We start from the raw sequence: 19,825 nt of genomic DNA on the forward strand, positions 1-19,825 counted from the left end.
TTCTTTTAGTCTCATCTTATTCTCTTTCATGTCCCAAATTTCAATGACATCCTGTGGGGTTTGAAATTTTATTGATTTGCCTTTTAAATTACTGTAACTAAAAACATTTCAAATCACTCCAGACCATGGCAAAGTGAAATTTACTGCCTTATTTTTGCTAAAAATTTGTTTGCGATTATGCTGTGCTTGAATAAGTAATAACAACCTTATAATAAGACCATTGTCATACAATACAGATATTACTCAATACAAAGGAAAATGTGGATGCAGAAAAACTCCTTTGAGATTTTCTTTATACTTCAAAGATATTATATCCAGCTGAAGCAAATACAAGTTGAGAGCATTCAGGATCTTTGAGAAAGTGCTTAGAGTTAGGATAGTTAGCATAAAATTCTCTAAAGCTCTTCTGTATGGACCGGAAGTCAAATTGCATTTGTTCAGGGGATGAGAGAAACCCTGAATAACTGAACCTATCAGCTAGTTTGTGGAAGAAAACAGCTCTTGCACTCAGAAGAGTCTGCAAAGGAAGAGCAGCTTTACTGAAACTTATTTCAGCGAATAACTCAACTGAGCTAAGAGCTGCAGAAAAAGTGCTTGATGTAGAAGACAGATAAGAGCCGGTCATCTGTCTGGAGATCCAGACCAATTGAGCAGAAATGATGATGAGACTCAATGACGTTTAGCAAATACTTGTTTTTTACCCTGCAGAAGAGAAAGATGTCAGGTAGCTCTCAGATCCTATGAGCTGAAGAAATGTTACTATTTCTGAAGAACAGACATACTTACATTTCTCTCCCTGACACTATTCCTTGCCTTTCTTAAATAAATTGTTCTATTCTTGAAGCAAACGTTTTATTCTGTTTTTCTGGTTCTCAAAGCCAGATGTTAGTGGCCAATGTAAAGAGGGTTGCCTAAGATGTATTTGTTATAACCTGGGTTCCACCAATTACACTTGAAAGTCGCTTTCCCGAAGCTTTAAGTTAAGTTCTGCATCTTCTGGGGCTCGTGTATTATACTTAATTCTATCTTCTCAAGTACTCACTAGCTGCAAGTATGCAGCATGTGGATGTCAGCAATACTGGGACTAGTCATCTGGACTTTGTGGGTTGGATTCAGTTTGTTTCACACAAATAGATTCTTGCTTTCTTTGTACCTAGCTTTTATAAATCAGTCTTTTGGAGTCCCTGTCCTGGGATATCTCTGGCTGAAAGAGAATTGCATATTATGTAAATTTGCTGCTGAAGCAACAAAAATGTTACTGTGCCTTTGGGCCGAGTTTTTAACCTTTGTTCCCTTACATTCTTCTCTAGTACTACATTAGAATCTTAATGCAAAGTCTATGCACATAAACTGCTATGTTTTCATAAGTTAAGCTGGCCAGATGTGCTGCCTCCCATTTGAATAGTTTCTGTCCCAGCTGAATAGAATATGGGAAAGACACCTGAAAAGGAAGAGACCCTGTATCTTGACTTTCACCTCTGCTACCTTTCCAAACAATTCCACCTTCTTTCTGTTATAATTTCAAGGATTTCTTGACAAGCAAGTACAGAAATGTAGAGATAAGACCTGACTGACTCAACTTGTCTCAGGCCCATAGCTTACAGTCAGAGTGAAAAGATTAATGCACTACAGTAAATCACCTCACAGACATCTGGAGGGGGGCACTTATTCCGTGCTTTTTGCAAACACGAAGAGAAAATGTAATGTATGGGCACTGTCTTCCCTACCTCTCTCCCTCCCCCTTCTCAAATTGCATCCATGCTTTGATTTCCAAGGTAATATGAGTTTCAAAAAGTAAGCTTGCTGAAAACAGTATCTTCACATCCATTCATTATGGAGCATATGCTTCTCAGAGATGAAGTGATAATATTTTATCAACATTTTAATATTACAACTCTATTCTGAATAACACTGTGGCAAGTTTCTAACACTAATCTGCACACGCTTTTGTTTCATTTGCACTGTGGAAGTCTATGTTACATTAAATATATTTAATAATGTATATGCCAAACCTTTAGGTTGTTCGCTGTTGGGCTGCTGAAAATAATAGATACAGTTTTGCATGATAACAAGATGTTGCTCAAAGAGTTAAACACTGCAGGCTGGGAAAGTCTTTTCTTGTTGTTAATACATTCAACAGCATATTGAAAATGAGAAGTGTCAAAGAATTTGTTTCCAAAACTCAAGCACAGACTCAGTTCCTTAGGCTATAAGCTTTATTCATGCTATTTTCCTCCAAATTTTTCCCCACAAGCTTCTGGTTTCTTGTTATACACAAATGCACTTCAGAAACCATTTTAACTGCTGCCCCACATGATTTAAGAAAGGCAATCTTCTTACTTTGAAAAACCTGTGAAACGCTCAGATTATCTCCTAGTAATATATTGTAATATGCTTCAAACCAAGGTTTTAAAATTATAAGACAGTTACTGTTAAAAGTGCTGCATCCTGGTATTTGTCTCATAATTCACTAAGGCATCTTTGCTGAAGAAGGGCATGTATTCCCCTCCTGATCTGTACCTTTAAGTGTATGTTCTCCATTGTAACTGCAAGACATTTAGTAGGTATTTTCTACTATGCTGAGAATAGTGCATTTCTGCATCAGAGAGACAAAAAAGATTATATTTCTTGGAAGCTCACTAGCTACTAAGCTGCTGCAGCAGATGCATTCTACTTCCTCATCCCAAGACATGTTAAGATATAATGACTATTTCACTATCTTTCCCATCAACATATGCAAGTAATCATTCTGACAAAGTCAGAGAGTCAATTAGAAGAAAAGGGCCTTCACCCCTAGGCTCAGAGACTTCCCCAAAGGCAGCACGGACAATCCTTGAAAGAGTCAAACTACATAAAATAACTTACGTCATCTATTTGGGGGTGAATTTAAACTCAAGCCAAGCACCCTTTTGGGACAGTACTACTTCAAGGATATTATGAAACAGTCTTTTACAATGGCAGAGGAGACTGAAGAGCCAAGTATAAAGGAGCAAAGACCTGCTGACAAAAAAATACAGGATAATCCCTTCAAGTCATGTGAAAGAAGAGATAGCTGCATAGCAAAAGTTAACAATGTGGTTCAAAAGTTTTATAGCATCTTCACTCCATCTTTGCTATTGATTTTAGAAGAACCACCTCATGCTCACTCCTTCCCATGCATCTCCTGCACATATGTTCTGTGCAAGGAGAGGCGATGGCTGAGGGAAAAGCAAGGAAATAGGGTAGGCTGTAAGGAGTGCAGCACACCCAGTAACATGCTGTGTCAGAGCACTTGGCAGCACTGAGAAGTAACACGCTCCCAAGGGAAACCTGTAAAAGCACAAGGGGGCTTGAGGGACTCCCAGAGCAGACAAAGGCACAGCTGGGGAGCATCAAAAGCACAGGGATGTCTCAGGGCAGGTGTCCAAGTATCATGAGGCTAAATGATGGATACTGTTGGCAACGTATTGTGGCACTGAGCACACGACGAAGATTGCCACTCTGAGGGGGAGCGTGTATTGGGGCACTCACACTTTGCATTTCTGTCCTCTCTAAGGTAATTCCCAGGATTCTCATGGTAAATAGAGTTGCTGCCTCTCTACCATGTTTGACTCTCAGGGAGAAATATTCTTCACTGCACTGAAACACCAGAAACATCTGATTTTTCCAGACATTCTGGAGAAAGTTTCTAATCAAAGGTGCTGAGGTGATTAAAGAAGAGAAGAAAAACTGTTGAAAAGGCAGCTGCTTGTCTTAAGAGACCCAGACAGTGCCCAGACTTGAGAATCTGAGAAACTCAGGTATCGTAACCTATATGGTTTTCATCTTTAAAGCATATCCTGAACCTAATAATTACACCAACTCTTTTTGTTTCTATTTGCTGATAGGAAGCTCAGGTTTCTGCCCTGGAGGCAACCTGGAAACATGCAGTATATTCCTTGAGAAGGGGATCTTCTCAGCTGTATTTTTAGAAATTGAAAAGTTAGAAAGGTATTTCTTGTTGCTTCTTTACTTGTGGTCCACCCTATAGTCAGGTAATGAAGACAATCTGAGTTGCTTTTCCTTTGATAGGTGTACTTTTATAGCACATTTGTAAGCACAATAATTATGACAAATGTCATAATTGTGTAGACTTGAGAGGTTCAAGATATCACTGTACAGATCTGGCTTAGGTATTTCTAGACATACTTCAAGAAACCAGAGGGTGCAAGGTTTTATTAAAAATATTTATAGTATATTTTTCATATAGTTATTACATAAACAAACCAAAACACTTTCTTATTGGCCTAAGTGGAAAGGCTGGTTGACATCTGACTGACAAAAACTTTTGAACTGTATTATTTACTCCCTAATGTAGCTGCATTTCACCACCAACCCCTCCTAAACAAACAAAATAAAAGTGTGCTCTTTTCAAGCTACAAATGTCACTTTGGGATCAGTCTTAGATTTCCTGGGCATCTTAGGCACTCTTCAGTTGTTTTTTCAGCTGAGCAGTCAGGTGGAGTAAATGGGCTGACCTGAATTTCACCTAGGTTGCAGGGCAACAGTCAGCTGGCAGCAAAGAGGAGACTGCAGAACATCTGCTGTGCTGAACTGTCAGGGAGGGAATTTCAGGAGGAAGAAACAGAGCAGAGGCAGCTGACCTACGACAGCCCCTCCTCCCTTCCCTTTCTCTTTTGAAATCTGTTTAGATTCTCAGGTTTTGCAATATCATTACTGTATTGCAAATCCTATAATTTCCAATACGGAAATACAAAAAATAATCATTATCTTAAGTCAACCCAAACAGCTAAAAGATGTGACAAATTACCGAGACAGTCTCTCTTTACTCTGGGTGTTAGGGACATGTATAGCCTACTTAAAATATAAGTGAAAGATTCTTTCCAGCAAAAGCATTTTATGTCTTAAAGAAATGATGTACATTAAAGGGTAGTTCAAAAACACTAATCATTATTGTTTAAAATCAAGTATGCAAGAGGAATCAAGTGTAGCATATTCCACTGATTAACTTTGTTAATACAAGGACAACTAAGAAGCTGCTGTAAATGGTATTTTTGCTGAAATTACAGATTTCATAGTTTAAAACATGAATGAATCAACTGGCTCATTTAATTAACTACTTATGATATGCAGAGGATACAAATTCATCAGGTCACCTCCTGTTTAGACCCAAATAGATTTATACTGAAAGCAAAATCAGCCCTCAAATAATTATTGCTTCAAGCAGACAGCACAGAAGATTGTGGCACTTAACAGTGCCTAGCGATGAAATGGCTATGGATGGATTAGGTGAGATATGCCCACAAGATCCTAGCAGGAGAACCACTTCTATGCAGAAACATGCAGGGTAAATGCAGTCAGCTTTTTCATTGGAAATTCCTTCCTTATCTCAGATCTGGAGACCAGTTTGTCTCTGAGAAAGTTAGAAAGATGTACCATTAGATACCAAAGAACAGTTTACCTTGTAATCTTGTAAACTTGATTTACTATATCCAACAATCCATTGACAGTCATCGCTATTTTAAGGGAACAGAAGAAAATAACAACCCATCCCCAGAATATATCTGCATCTACATCACAGACAACGCAGTCTTCCTGGATTATCCTAGGTCCAACTGAAATCCTGAATCAAATTCTTTGAGTTTTAGTAACTGCAGACCTTAAGTGTATGAGCACATCAAAAGAAATACCTTCACCATAGCCATTTATGTTTTATTGAGTCCATCTTCTCTTTTTGCTTGCTTATTTTAAAAAAAATTGGTTAATTTCAATTTAAGTTATTTGTTCAAACTTCCTCACTCTTCACATGAACTTTAAAAACAATGCCCTGATGATTAACATAGTGTTCTAGAAAAAAAATTTCCTCCCACCAGGACATGACAAAATTATATTTCTCTAGATCATCTAGCTGTATGATTTACATTCAAACTAACTTGGTCCAAATGTTATCCAAGAAAATACAGAACAAAACCTTGGTTCTGAACCCTTTGTGTCACCTTGAAGTCATCACTAATAAAACACTGGCACCTTCTTGTGACCACCCATGACACTTCATAGACTCCTGAAATAATTTAGGTTGGAAGTAACCTCTGGAAGGCATCTGGTCCAATCCTCTGCTCAAAGCAGAGCTTTTGTAGAGCTGGCTCCTGCCTACGTTACAACACCCAGAGAAGTGTCACTCAAAGATTACCTCCCTGCAAAATGCTTTGAGATTAAAGATTCTCTCCCAATCTAAAGTATGATTGCTACTGCAAGCCACTTCAAAGCAGAAAAATGTGCAACTGCTTGGAACTTACTGTTGGTTTGTTTTGCTTTACTTTCTTTGGGGGGAATAATCTATTTTTAATTTTGTAGTTTAAGCATTGAACCATGTTCCAATTATCTAGGCTAATTATATTACACTACCTGTAAGAAATATTAACCATTATGATTTCCTTGCTTAATGTTACAGAGTATTTTCTACTTACAAGATATCTGCTGGACATCCACTGCCTTTGTAAGAATGCAAATGACATCACATTCCGAGTTGATGACATTATCCCCAAGAACAACACCTCAAACAAGCCGACCTATTACACTCTCACACTAAATGCATAATGATGATACTTTCCTCTTCTAATTGCTTAATTTTATATTACCTCTAAAACTCACAGTTAATGAGAAGAGAAGATAATGGCAATTTTCTTTCAGATGTCAGAAGTAAACAAGGGTAGACAGTTATTAATTAAAAACTGACAATAAACTGGCTGAATGACCTCAGATTTCTATTGATGGAAGGTTGCCAAGCTGTAATATTAATTGATCTGGCCTACTTCAGATAGGCATAGCATTTGAGAACCATTTCTGTTAAAATCCTACCTGTCCCTCCTCATAGGTCTAAGCTTCTACATCATTCCTTTATAAGAGATACACAATTTTCATGTTTTACAAATCAGATATCTGCTTCATAAGAAAATTCATTAATTATGAATATACACTGGAAATTAAAAATAATTAAATAACTCCCCATTCAGAAGCTAAATTATTGCCGACTCATCTGGAAGTATGTAAATATGAAAAATCTTGTTTCACGTGTATATAGCCGATCATTTCAACACAGCCCTTAGTCTTCGGCTGTTTCCATTTTTGCACTAATCCACTCAGGCTCCCAGACAGAATCCATACAAAGAATACCCCCCCCCCCCATTTTATTCTTCCTATATCATTTAAAAGTGGGTTGACTGCCATGTTAAAGGGCCAGGATAGATTTGCAAACCACTAATACCTATTGTAATACTAATACTTTAAGGAAATTCAGTTAACTTTAGCTAATGCACTGCACTGAAGCAAACTTATATAAAGCAGCTGATATACAACATGGATGAACATTATCTAAATGTACTAATACTCATTTGCACTGTTGTGTCCTGAGAACTTTCTGATTTGGGGGGTATGAGATTTTCCACACTTCCTATTTCTACCTGATTGCTGACTTTTCTTTTTAAATTCCATGTGTTCAGATTGAGAGCTAAATCTTTTTATGCATGCACAATGATAACCTCTACAAAACCTGTATGTTCCCTTTACATAAGAATATCTATATATATAAAAATCAACCAAGTATACCCTGAAAATTAGGACAGGTCTGACCTGAAAAGTGAATAAATACATTGACAGAGGTTCTTCCTTTATACAGGGCCATTAAAGTTAGTTACACAGAATTCTTCCACATCAAAATACTATTGCTAAAAGTACTACTGAAAAAATTACTATCAAAGTATCTTTACTTTCTGTAAAATTAAAACCTATTCTGATCTGTACATGCAGCTAGTACAGGGTTTAGCCATTTGCACAATAAGCATATCCACAGGAGACTGGTTTCTGAAGTCAGTGGAAGATGTCAAAATCTCATTCTAAAAAAAACTGTTTCCAAATTTTGAAGAAAGCTTCAGAATGTTATCCAATTTTTGCAAGTTTAGTCATGTCTGACTGAATTTACAAGTAACCCAAAACAATAGTTCCTAGATATTTTCATCTTAAGGAGTGTTAAGTCTGAAACCACTGGACACAGTCCTGGGCAACCTGCCCTAGCCTAGGTGACCCTGCGTGAGCAGGGTGGGGTTGGACAGATCATCTCCAGGGGTCCCTTCCAGCATCAACTATTCTGTGAAGAGTGTAAACCATACAAATATATATCCTTATAACATGTTTTAGAGTAGGAATGCAGTAGCTTTTAGCATTTTCTTTCAGAGTTTTATTAAAGTAGTAAAAATACAAAGAAAAATACACTGAAAAATATCCTACAAATGGCTCTATAAAAGCAAAACAAATCTACCCAAAGAGCCAAATAAAATGTAGTACAGATAATTTCTAGATCTATTACTCATTTTAGTTTCATATCTTTCAGCATGTTTCACTGTGTTCTTCCCTTTTCTGAATGAAGTGTATGGAAGATCTTGTCTAATGAATTAGGAGTTTGCTTAATCCTCTAGTATAATGTGGCTCAAGAGCTAGAAGGGAAGAGAGTATTCATTCACAGAAAGATTACTTCTTTGGCTATTCAGACAGAAAAGTCTGCATTCCTTTTGTGTCCTGTTTATTATTTGCTGAGTACAAAGGGAATATATTCAGAGCTCTATGAATAAATGACAGCACTTAGTCCAAGACAGAAAAATAATTCACTAAAGTAGTCCTTTACCCTGATTCATCCCTTCAACATTTATATGATGCCATATACAGCTGGGCTTTGGAAGCACTTGCTAGTGTAGCTGCAGAGATTCTCTGCAGGCAGGTTTTCATCAAATTAGACACTGATTCTTTCTACCTTTTAGCCCTCTGAAGTAGACCTTGAATTGTCCCTACCAGGCAAAATTTAAGACTTGGGATGCTGGAACTAAATCCATTCTTAGCTGTTAATTTTAAAAATTAATCCAACATTAACTCCAAGTAACAGAACATTACATTTGCTGAGCCATAGCATGTCCTACCCACTGAACCACAGCTTGAAACTCTGCAGAGACCGAGCGGCTTCTACTTTCAAAGGATGAGGGTGGCTCTTGTACTGTGACATGACTCCTTGACAATTTGACTAATCTACACTGCTATCAGTCTGGTCATACGGCTTAACTTTAAGGTGGTGTAAATAAATATAAATATTTTTATTTACATATATAAATATATACTTACATATATCTATGTACATATATAAGTAAGGTGGTGTAAACAAAGAGATCAAGTGTGCCAGCTGAACACAGATGCAGAAAGATCCACTTACTACCTACATTTACTAAACAAATGCTCTCTCAAAAGGAAAGAGATTAGCAATGTTTTGTTATGGTTTAGTAGTTACAACCAACCGAACAGTGCAAAAAAAATAAAACAAAACAAAACAAAACACCACCACCACCAAAAAAACCTGAAGAAATTAACATTCTTCAATAAACTGGCTTAGGTACAAATAAAACTACATTTCATTTGTCTTCTGTACATATGGAAACAATTATATTTTACTGATGAAAATATAAACATCAAAGGTGTGGTTGTAGGTAATGTTATTTGTAGAAACTCGAGATGTTTTTTGGCTGAAAGTATGGTCATCCAGTTGGGGATGTCCTTTGACACAGAGCAGTGCCAGTGATTGGTAATCAGAAGGGAATGTTTTATAAAGCTGTGCTAAACATGAATCAAACATTCTTTATATGTGATGAGTGTTTTAAGAAGTTACATTCCTCACTCAGTGAAAGCAGAAAGTTCTTTCACTTCCTTATATATTTTTCATGCAGCTCTATTTGTCAGGGTAAGACTGAACCACATCTGTAAGAGTTCTAACATTGATTAATTTTTTTCTTTTTCTATTTTTTTTAGTGATTTGGTAATGGGAGTCCTGCATTTAAAGGGCAAGGAGACCCAGAAAAGATTTTATAACCCCTTATGAAAATTCAGAACATTTTTGCCATGAAGTTTCTTTTCATGAATGCTTAATCTGCAAGTCTCTTTCTTAGCAGCAGCTGATCTTGCTAAATGTAGCTGATATCAATATATCAGCTACATCTGGAAAAACACAGCGAGGTAACAACATATACTCCTTGACTTCTGAAAATACCGCTAAAATGCTCTTTATTCAATAGTTTCCTAGATTCTGACATGCAAATACTATTCTACACTTGCAGGTATTGTAACTAAAAGAGAAAAAGAACAATATAAGTATATGAAATGGCCTGCAGTTTCCAAATGCTATGATATGATTCACTGAGGTTGCAGTGAAGGCCACCAAGTCCAGACTTTAACAAATGTCTCTGTTCTTGGATTCTTTTTACTGACTGATGTGTACGTTTGATTTTAACATCACATCACTGCAGGTGAAGAACTCTTGGATAATTATCTTTTTCTTGAAATACTAGAAATCGATTTGTGCATTCGATGTGGTCCCTTATAGCCTACAATTAGAAAGTGGGATACTATCATGTAGTCTAATATTCAGATCTGGCTTTAATATGCTCAGTTTTCTAGCTAGCTATTAAATAAATAAGGACAACAATAAAAAAATATCAGCAGCCAAATCAGCTGGGAATTTGCTGTCAATAGTATATGTGAGAGCATTTGTCTTAAAGGGAAAGAAAAAAAACAGAAAAGTACTGACTGTGCAGACCTTACAAAATTTTCTTGTCAGAAAATCTAAAGAACATCTTTAGTGCTAGGCTAAACCTTAATTGAGCACACTTGTCAACCTGAATCACAACGGTTCACTTTGGAGACCTGACATATGAATCTGTACTTTCCAATCTTGTGGTGGGTGAGTGCTATCATTTCAGGCTCTTCAGGCTCTGGAGCAATGATTCTCCAGTAATTGCACTGCTTTCAGAGCAGTGCTTCATCAGTTATGAAAGGGATTACATGATGTTTGTAGCTCGTGGTAAAAGGGAACTGTATTTAATAAATTAAAAATTCCCTGCCATTTCCTACTTATCCTGGCCATGCTACATATGCCATGCTGAATCTATAAGCACAGAATTACCCTGCCCAAGCCCTCTGAAGCACAGGACCACCCCTGCACTATCTGAAAATCAGAACAGGAACCTGCATAATAACCCTGTATACATACGCTAAGAAATACGAACTGAAATTGAAAGGCAGGAAAGCAGGTTATTCATCCTCAAAAATAGACACTGAAAAAGTCTTGGATTCTTCCTATGTTAGTTTATTAGAGGAAGAGACCTGACATAATTAGGTGAATATATTTTGACTGCCTGTTAGAACCAGTCTTTTAGAACACATTTTATTTCTACATGCAGTTAGTGTTGCAAACTTTTATGGAAACATTAAGCAGCTTTTTCTCTCTACATCATAGTTATACTGCTTTGAGTATAAGTATGATGCAATGGAAACTTTTCATGAACAAAACTGAAGGCATTTTGGTGGGTTGGAAGGAAAACATTTACCAAGAGCAGCTAAGGTAGCTAAGCAAAATCAAAGTTTTTGTTTCTGCTCAGGCTAATTCTAAGTGCCTGAATTCTTACTTCTTGAACTGTGCATCTTTCAGCAGACTCTAAAATAAAGCAAGAAAGCAGCCTGGGGACAATTTAACAGCATGTGATTCTGATCTGTAGTTTGCACTACTAGTCATGCTCTGCAGACTAATTTTCCAGCTCCATCTGCCCTTTTGCTATGCAGACTATGAGGAAATTGAGCAGAAAAGCAAAAAAATAAAAAAGTAAATTTGGTTTCTCTGATATTTTATGCTTTGCAAAATGTTAGAAACAACACCCAAGTTAGTGTACCTTTAACATATGCATTTTGTTTTCTGTTACAGATGACAAGTAATGGCAGAAAACACGTTAACAGAGTACCCGAGGAATCATTTTGTACAAAAACTATATGCATTATCTGTTTGAGAAGAAAGGCGTCTTCTTTCTTTCAGTGTTGTGCACATGTGCTCTGAAAGGTATCATAATCTGATTTTAAGTTTTAAGCAAAACATTATTTAGATCTCTACTGCTCCTTGATATCACTGCCAGGTATAAACCCTGATAAACTGGAGAAAACTGAATTCCAGACTATTGTCCTATCCTTACAGGAAGTTTAACATCTAGAGAAACAAAACACATCTCTGGAAAAGAGCTGAACAGCTAAGGTCCATTCTGTGCAGTACCAAGGCCTACTTGCCTCTTCATCTTCTATCTCAAACTCTGTGTTAGTAGAGGAATATAGTATCAAGAGTAAAAGGAATAACCAAACCAGCAGTTGATGAAAGAGACCATATTAAACACGATAGCATCATGAGGAACAGATGTGTCTGCAGAGACTGATTATTAGTCTGAAAATCAAGAAGAAATATACAATAAATGGAAGTAAGATTGTCTATAAAAGGAAAATTACAAAGACAAAAGGCTGCAAACTTGGAAAAGCACATAATAGATATAAAAGGCAACAAAAATGTTATCCTTAAAAATAAAACACAAGAGTATCTCATCTGCCCATGCTAGGTTATAGACAGCTGATACTCCTATTAGCTGAAGAAGAAGCTGCACTTCCTTGTTTTAGTGTTCATATAAACCATTAATGTCACCATACGGTCAGCAAAATTTATTTTAAACAAGAGGAAAGACAGTAAAAGCTAAAAAGTAAAAGAAGGATTCAGGAATATTTGGATAAATTAGATAAATTCATGTTGGCACAGCTTGCCAAAATTTATGTTTAGAATTGCTTACAAACTTCCTGAAGCAGTCTCTGAACCATGACTGAGCCTTTGCAGAAACTTACGGAAGATAAGTTTCAAGAGAAATAAAGAAGAGTGAGCATAATCATATATAAAATTTAGAAAAGGTGTATCTGAAGAATGATTACCCTGTCGGCTAACTTTGATGTCTGGAAAAAAAAACAAAACAAATTATCAGACAATTCACTTATAAACATAACCATTGCTTTCATATGGAACAGCATTCCACAGATTCTCTAGTGTCTAGCAGGACGTTGAGCACTTGGTAAAACTTCTCCAAGGTCAGGGAATTAGTAATGTTTTCCCTGGATGAATTCTCTAGTCTTTGGATGAGTTGATTCTTCAGTCGTAACCTTATGAAAGGCACTTTTCATTTACCTAGCTGCCTACTTCCCTGCAGTGTGTAAGGATTTAATTATATTTGAGACTTCTATCCCTCTGGTCAATGTCAAATTTGGTTGAAAAGAGGTTATTAATCAAGAAGAACAGACACACTGAGAGTGTGATTGCAGAAGCCTAATTTCCTGAGGAAATTAAGCTAAAAAAGTAACTGAAATAGATTTCTCAAGGACAAATCCAGTCAAATCAATCTGATATTTGACATTGTCTCATATGACATTTTTCTCAGCAAAGGAAAGGAGAGAAATATAGCTAGGTGAAGTAAGGTATGTACATGACTGGCTGAAAATCTAAACTCAAACTGTAGCTGATAATTCTCAGAGAAGCTAGGAAGGCATTTTAAGTGGAATCCATTACAGTTTTGTCCCTAGTCCAATTCTGCTTTATAGTCTCAATAATGTTTATGGACAATAGAATAGAAATTTACAGATGTCATCCAGGTAACAGAAAACTTCAGCACTTCCAAGAAAAATGATGGAAATTCAAAATGGACTTAATAAAACAGTCTATAAACAAAATGAAATATAATCAAGGTAAGTATAGAGTTCTATATCTAATGAAAGAGAACACAAAGCCAGAAATACAAAATAACCACCTAATTACATACAGACTTGAAGAAAAAGCTATGCAGATTTCAGTAGGCTGCAAAGTCAATGCAAGTCATGAGTGTAATTCTGTCCAGGAAAAAAAAGAGGTAAATTTAATTCATGGATATTTAAAATTTTTAAGATGCCTGAGGCAATAATTTTGCATACTCAGCCCTGATAAAGTCTCAGTGACTATATTGTCCTCAGTTTTTCTTATCATACTTTAAGATATGGATACATAGAATAGAATCAGATAAGCAACAAAAAGGACACATAGGAAGTCTCCTTATGTAGAAAGGTAATTATGACAGTAATCAGCCACACTGCTCTACATTTACAAAAGAGATGGGAAACAAAAATAAATGAAAGACATTGAGGGAGATTTAGGTTACACATTAGGAAAAACTTAACTTAAAAAGCAGTTAATCACCACTCAACTGAAGATATTTGAGCAATTTATATCATTAGAATTTAGGAACATTTTAGGAAAATAATTGCAATGTGCTAGCATCAGTTGCATGGAGATCTAGCTAGATGACCTTTTTGTTCCCTTCTACCTAGGCATTTCTATGATTTTACAAAAGAGAAAAATATTGCAGACAACAATTAAGAATTAAAATTAATGAATTCTTTGCAACCACAGCACATCAGACTTCACCAGTTATTGTTCATTCGCCAGGAGAAGCTAGAACTTGAACAGTAACTAACTTGGACAACGCCTATTAAAATATAACCTGTTGAGCATTTTGATGTGTGGGTCAGTACATGGCATGTTCTTCAGTCTAATTTTTTGAGATCTATATTAGAAACTTTCTTCCTGTTGTGGTCAAACATGTAAGCATTAGTTGTTTTGTCATCATCAATTATTCATCTATCCTAAATATAAGATCATGACATATAGCACTGGATAACATTTCCATTACATCCCTAATATTTGAGGATGTGGGGCTTTTCAATCCTGCATAGTTACAACAATGCTCTCGTCAATTTGTTTTATTGTATAATGTCGATTTTCCACCGAGTTGTATTGGTTATCGCAGCAAAAATCAAAAGAGGAGAATGGAGTAGCCAATACAGTTTCTTTTTCCTATTTCCTCTTTAACTCCTTTATCTCATATGCAAGTCTTTTCAGACAGATTTTATAAAAACGAAACACAAAGATCCATGCTGTTTTGGACATCTAAAGGAAGAAGGTACTAGGAAAACAATAACTTGTCTGTAAAAAATCCTTCAATTTTTCCCATTGAATTGAGCTTTAGCTTTTAAATTCATGCTCACGCTGAAATAATTATATTAAAAATATCCCTTGAGAAGAAAATAAATCATGTCTGTTATTAATCTATTCAGATTATTCACCCCGTGATATTGTTTAACAGTTTCTACCATACTAAGATACTAACATCTGCTTTTGTTACTTTTCTTCTCTGTACATGCCTGTCAGTCAGATGTGATTCTTTCTTTAACCATGGCTTAACATTTGTATTTGAAATGGTTTTCTTACAGCATCAGTCAACATTGACATCTCTGCCATAGTGCACCAGTGAACTTCTACCAGGCACCTCATTTAATAAACAGTTAACCAAGATCCAGATAAAGTTATATTAAAATGGAACCCGAGCAAGCTTCATCGTATTTCCAAGACGATAAACCAACCATATAATGCATAATTGCCTCTGCCTTGATATCCAAAATTAAGGTGGAATCAACCCTTACTCATCACTCTTAGTTCCTTGATGAGTTAATATGGAAGAAAAGTTTAAGAGAAACAGACTCCTCATTCCACACTAGGCCATAAAGAAGGGTTCCATGGATTTGTAAACTACAGAAATCCATAAGAGTTGAAGAGGCCGGCAGGCTGGCATTGTGCGACTGTGCAACAAAACACACAGAAGGAAGAAAAAAACAACCAAACAGTATACCCAATAATAATTACAATAATGATGATAAAACACTGCACACTTTGGACTAAGAACTAGGCTCTGTTTCATGCAGAAGTAGAGAATGAAATGTGGGTAGCACAACTGAATCACATTGACATTTATTATTTTGTACATCTTTGAGTCTTAAGCTTGATGATTACAGGTTCAGACCTACACCTCAGAATGAAAAGCAACCACTGCAAGTTTCAAGAGAACGCATTTCTTCTCACAACATGAGAAAGTTGCTGAGAACAGTGGTTTTCTTTTCCTTTTTGTTAAATCTCTAGGAATTTGCTACTGATGCCTGTGATGGAAGAGTGAACTTGACAGACCAGAGTTCTACCCCAATACATCAAGTTCTGTTTTTATGAATGGTTTACTGTTTCCTTGTTCAAGAACCTAAATTCTGATCTATGCTGATCAGGGAAAACACAGCTGGAAACCATAATTACAGCAGTATGTTCCAGATTAATTTGGGATACTTAGCAATATATTTATTTTACTAGACTAGTAAATATTCTAGTCTAGTAGTATTTACTAGTAAACATTCATATTCTACAACCTATTCTTATAAGTCTTACATAAACCATTTTAGGATCTCACTTTATTTCAGCAACAACAAAAGCATAAGACAGCAGCTGAAAGAACCTGCAGGTTTACCTGTCCCAAAATTAAATTACTTCTCCAAGAATATCGATAGAAAAGAGCATTGTAAAAACTGAGAAGGATTTACAAGGTTGCGGATAGGGAGTAATAAAGAACCTGCATCTTCTTCTGTCTCCAAACTTCAGATGCATTTTTCATGTAAAACCTATTGGTAATGGAAATAGAAGAGATACCAACCAAATCTCCTGGCATTATGAGAAAAATAAAACAGATAAACACTGAGAAGAGATAAAATCATCATGGTCATGCAGGTATTTGTCCGATAACACTCATACTGTCTAGTAAGAAACTGATGGAAAAAACAAGTATCCTCTGTGCTCTTTGCAACACTTGTACCTTTCAGTGAGCAATTCCATTGTGCGGCACTTTAAACAAAACATAATTAAGCAAATTAGTGCAAAATACTGAAGAGTTAAACAGAATCTTTAACCAAAATTAGGTTCTGTAGAGGCAACCAGCACAGTAGTTTTCCATTATCAATCAATCTTAACTTGAAGGATCCAGTTATACAAAGGTAAGATGGCTGTTCTGATCCCACAAAATCCACTTAGTCAGTAGTCTCCCTGATGATCCTATCTTGATCTCTGCCCCCCCCCCCTTTTTTTCTTTTAAATAGAACAATTCCCTTGCAAAGTATTTCCTACAGGGGGTTCTTTAACCAGTTTCAATCCTGGATTTGATATTTACACTTTATTTTAGCAGTTTTTGCAAAAGTAATGTGGTTACAGAGGAACACATTAAAAATGGCTTTTTGATTGCAGACCAATTACAATTTATACTTACAGTATGTTTTCTGTATTGTCTTAAATTATCTCAGGTAACAGGACTCCTTTCTGTATGTTTGTAAGACCCTGGAGTGGAAAAGAAGAAAATAATGAGTGGTTGCTATCTGAGATTAGAACTTCCTCCAAACTCCTATATATGAAAGGATCAAAAAGGGGAGATGCTCTGCTTTTCCTTGAGCACACTTGCAGCTCATTTGTTACTTATTCATTAGTTACACCATAAGTTTATAAATATTAGTTGTGGCATTCATGCCTGTCAACCCTACTGTATGAAATAGCAGTATCAGTCACAACTTCTTGGAAATAAGAAAGGTTCCAGGCATGCATTTCCAATGTTTTTCTCCTCACCTTTTTCTAGACAAATTCTGACCACTAAAAGAGACAAGCAAGCTGACCTAAACATTTTTTATTGCTGTTTGGCAAGTGCTAATTGAGCTCTTTGCTAAGGAAAGGAGGGAATGAGAATAGAAACCTATCATCTTAGCAACACTCATGCTAAAGGTGGCATGACAAAGCACTCTGGTAATTAGTAAATTATACCAATATTCTCTTTCAGTTCAAATTATGTTGCATATTTCATTGAAAAGCAACGTTCAGTCAGAGAAAAAGATCTTAGGCACAGTTTTCTAATAAAAAACCCTCCCACTGTTGTCTTATTCTCATGTAACAAAAAATTTCTTCTTGTAAGTCACAGCCCCTAAATACTGCTACATCCCCAACGAGAGGCAGGTGAAATGCTTTGCATACACATTTGTTCCTTAGATAGTGACTGACTCAGGGAAAGTATCCATTACTGATAAGGAGCGCTAAAATATTTTATTCTTGTATTCTGTCTGTTATACAAAGACTCCTAGTGAATATGCGTTTTTTCTTTCTTTGAACTGATCCTAACAAGTTTAATATTGTTCTTTCCTAAGTGAAAAAACTTCTGTGTGGATTTAAATAGGAACTGTAATGATACTGTTAATATTTTCCACCTAACCCGCTGAGATGTGGGTCACCTGAAGTAAGGCACTACAAGGAATGTAAGAAAAGCACAGGCCAATTGAGTCTTCAGGTTTAAAAGGTTAAATTCATCTTACAACACAACATGGTTTTGAACAGTAGAAAGCTGAATAGATGAAGGCACATGGTAGAGATTGTCTCCCCATAGCAGGACTCCCTTATTAGAAGTTAAATTGTTTAAAATTCAAAATGTAATGCAAGTTGTATCCACTTAGGAGAAAGACTACACCTCCAAAATGCAAAATTTTAAACTACAGAATCTAACCTGAGATTAGTATAATACATATTACCAAATGCATTTTTTTGTTTTAAAATTCATCATTACGGACAAAGATTGGAAAGCCTTTTGTTTTCAGGGACAACTAATAATTCAAAATATCAGTTACTAATGCCCTTCATTTCGCAGATACAAACATCTCTTGATACTTGGAACAGCAGTCTTCATAGATGCCTAAATTATTTTTAATCAGGCTGTACCATTATATTTGTACACAAAGCTGAGCAACTGGCTGCAGTCCGTATCGTTCTCCTTAGGGAAGCATGAGACATTGATCACTTACAGACGTAGCACAAGAGACCTATTTTATCAGTGATGTGATACATAACTGCAAATTTTGATTCATTTTCTGATAGCTTTTCTTTTCATTGAAGAGAAAGCTGTAATCTTGGCAAATACACTAAATCCAGGGGAGGGGGAAAGGGAGGCAGAGATGGCAGAGGAGACTTATTTCTGTTCAAACAATTTCAGCAAAACTGTAATTACTGCTAAACACTAATACATTTAGGGTTCGGTTGCTATGCAACCATGATGAAGTTATACTCTACCTTCCATAGGGGGGGAAAAAAAAAAAAATCAGCAAAAGAATAGCCAACTGATTGACAGGAGATTTGCCTTTATTTTATCAAACATAAAGGAATGAGCTTTTCACCTTTCATTATATTCTGCAGCAGACTATTTATCATTTTTGAAAGCTTGTATCAATATGTCAGCCTATGATAATTCAACAGTGGCACTGGCTTGGCATAGTGCACATCACCCTCCCAGCCATGGCTCCGAGCTTGCAGTAACCAAACACCAGCACCTCCGCCTCTTCTACGAGGGTTAAGGCTCCATTTTGTCATGTCAGGCTTCTGTTTTTTTCTGACACTACATTCCCAAATCTCACCCTAGACAATGTATACAGCAAGTTGATTAATTAATCCATTTTGTCTTTTTTGCATTACTATTTTAGTGAGAGAGACAAGCAGAAGTTCTGATTTACTGGCTCTTGGTAAAATAAATATTCAGAATAGGTAATCTGTATTTTTGATAGCAGAGAGACTGCAGAATCTGTTGTATTTCTCAAAGGTTTTATAAACAAAGCTTATTTATCTGCTTTCATATGGTACAGCTTCTGTAGCAACGAGAAAATTCCTAAGTAAATACTTACAAAACACAGCTACAAGCATCTTTGGCAGCTGAGCTTAGCTGAGATGTGAAGCAGCATTCAATAAAGCCCTGTCATTCCTCTCCTAACTAAACTGGGCTACAACCCCTCTTTCTTACCCAGAAAGAGTCTACCCTCCCCTCAGTCTTTCATTATAAAGCCCCTTAATGAGCTCATCACTGTAAGTGGGGGCTACCATCTACCCTGGTGGCTGAGCATTAAAGAGGTCCAGCTGTGCATCTAAAGCTCAGCACAGGCTGGGGAAAATGCTTGTAAATCCTAGTAGGGATTTGGATACCTGATCTGGAATCCTGTTTTTTAAAAGATTAGTGCCAGCCTACAAATGCAAATGCACTGTAGTGTA

The 19,825-nt window shown here is 36.3% G+C and overlaps 1 long non-coding RNA gene across 4 annotated transcripts in view; it reads right to left on the reverse strand.

Moving 5' to 3' along the window:
* LOC106498377 (uncharacterized) overlaps window positions 1-19,825 on the reverse strand; it is a 269,160-nt gene that overhangs the window by 115,449 nt on the left and 133,886 nt on the right. For all 4 annotated transcript variants that reach the window (XR_001294956.2, XR_001294958.2, XR_001294957.2 and 1 more), the window contains exon 3: window positions 17,028-17,095. This is a non-coding gene — a long non-coding RNA (uncharacterized lncRNA). The remainder of the gene's footprint in view (window positions 1-17,027; window positions 17,096-19,825) is intronic.

Source organism: Apteryx mantelli, chromosome 4, assembly GCF_036417845.1.
Source record: "Apteryx mantelli isolate bAptMan1 chromosome 4, bAptMan1.hap1, whole genome shotgun sequence".
In the NCBI taxonomy this organism is placed as follows: domain Eukaryota; kingdom Metazoa; phylum Chordata; class Aves; order Apterygiformes; family Apterygidae; genus Apteryx; species Apteryx mantelli.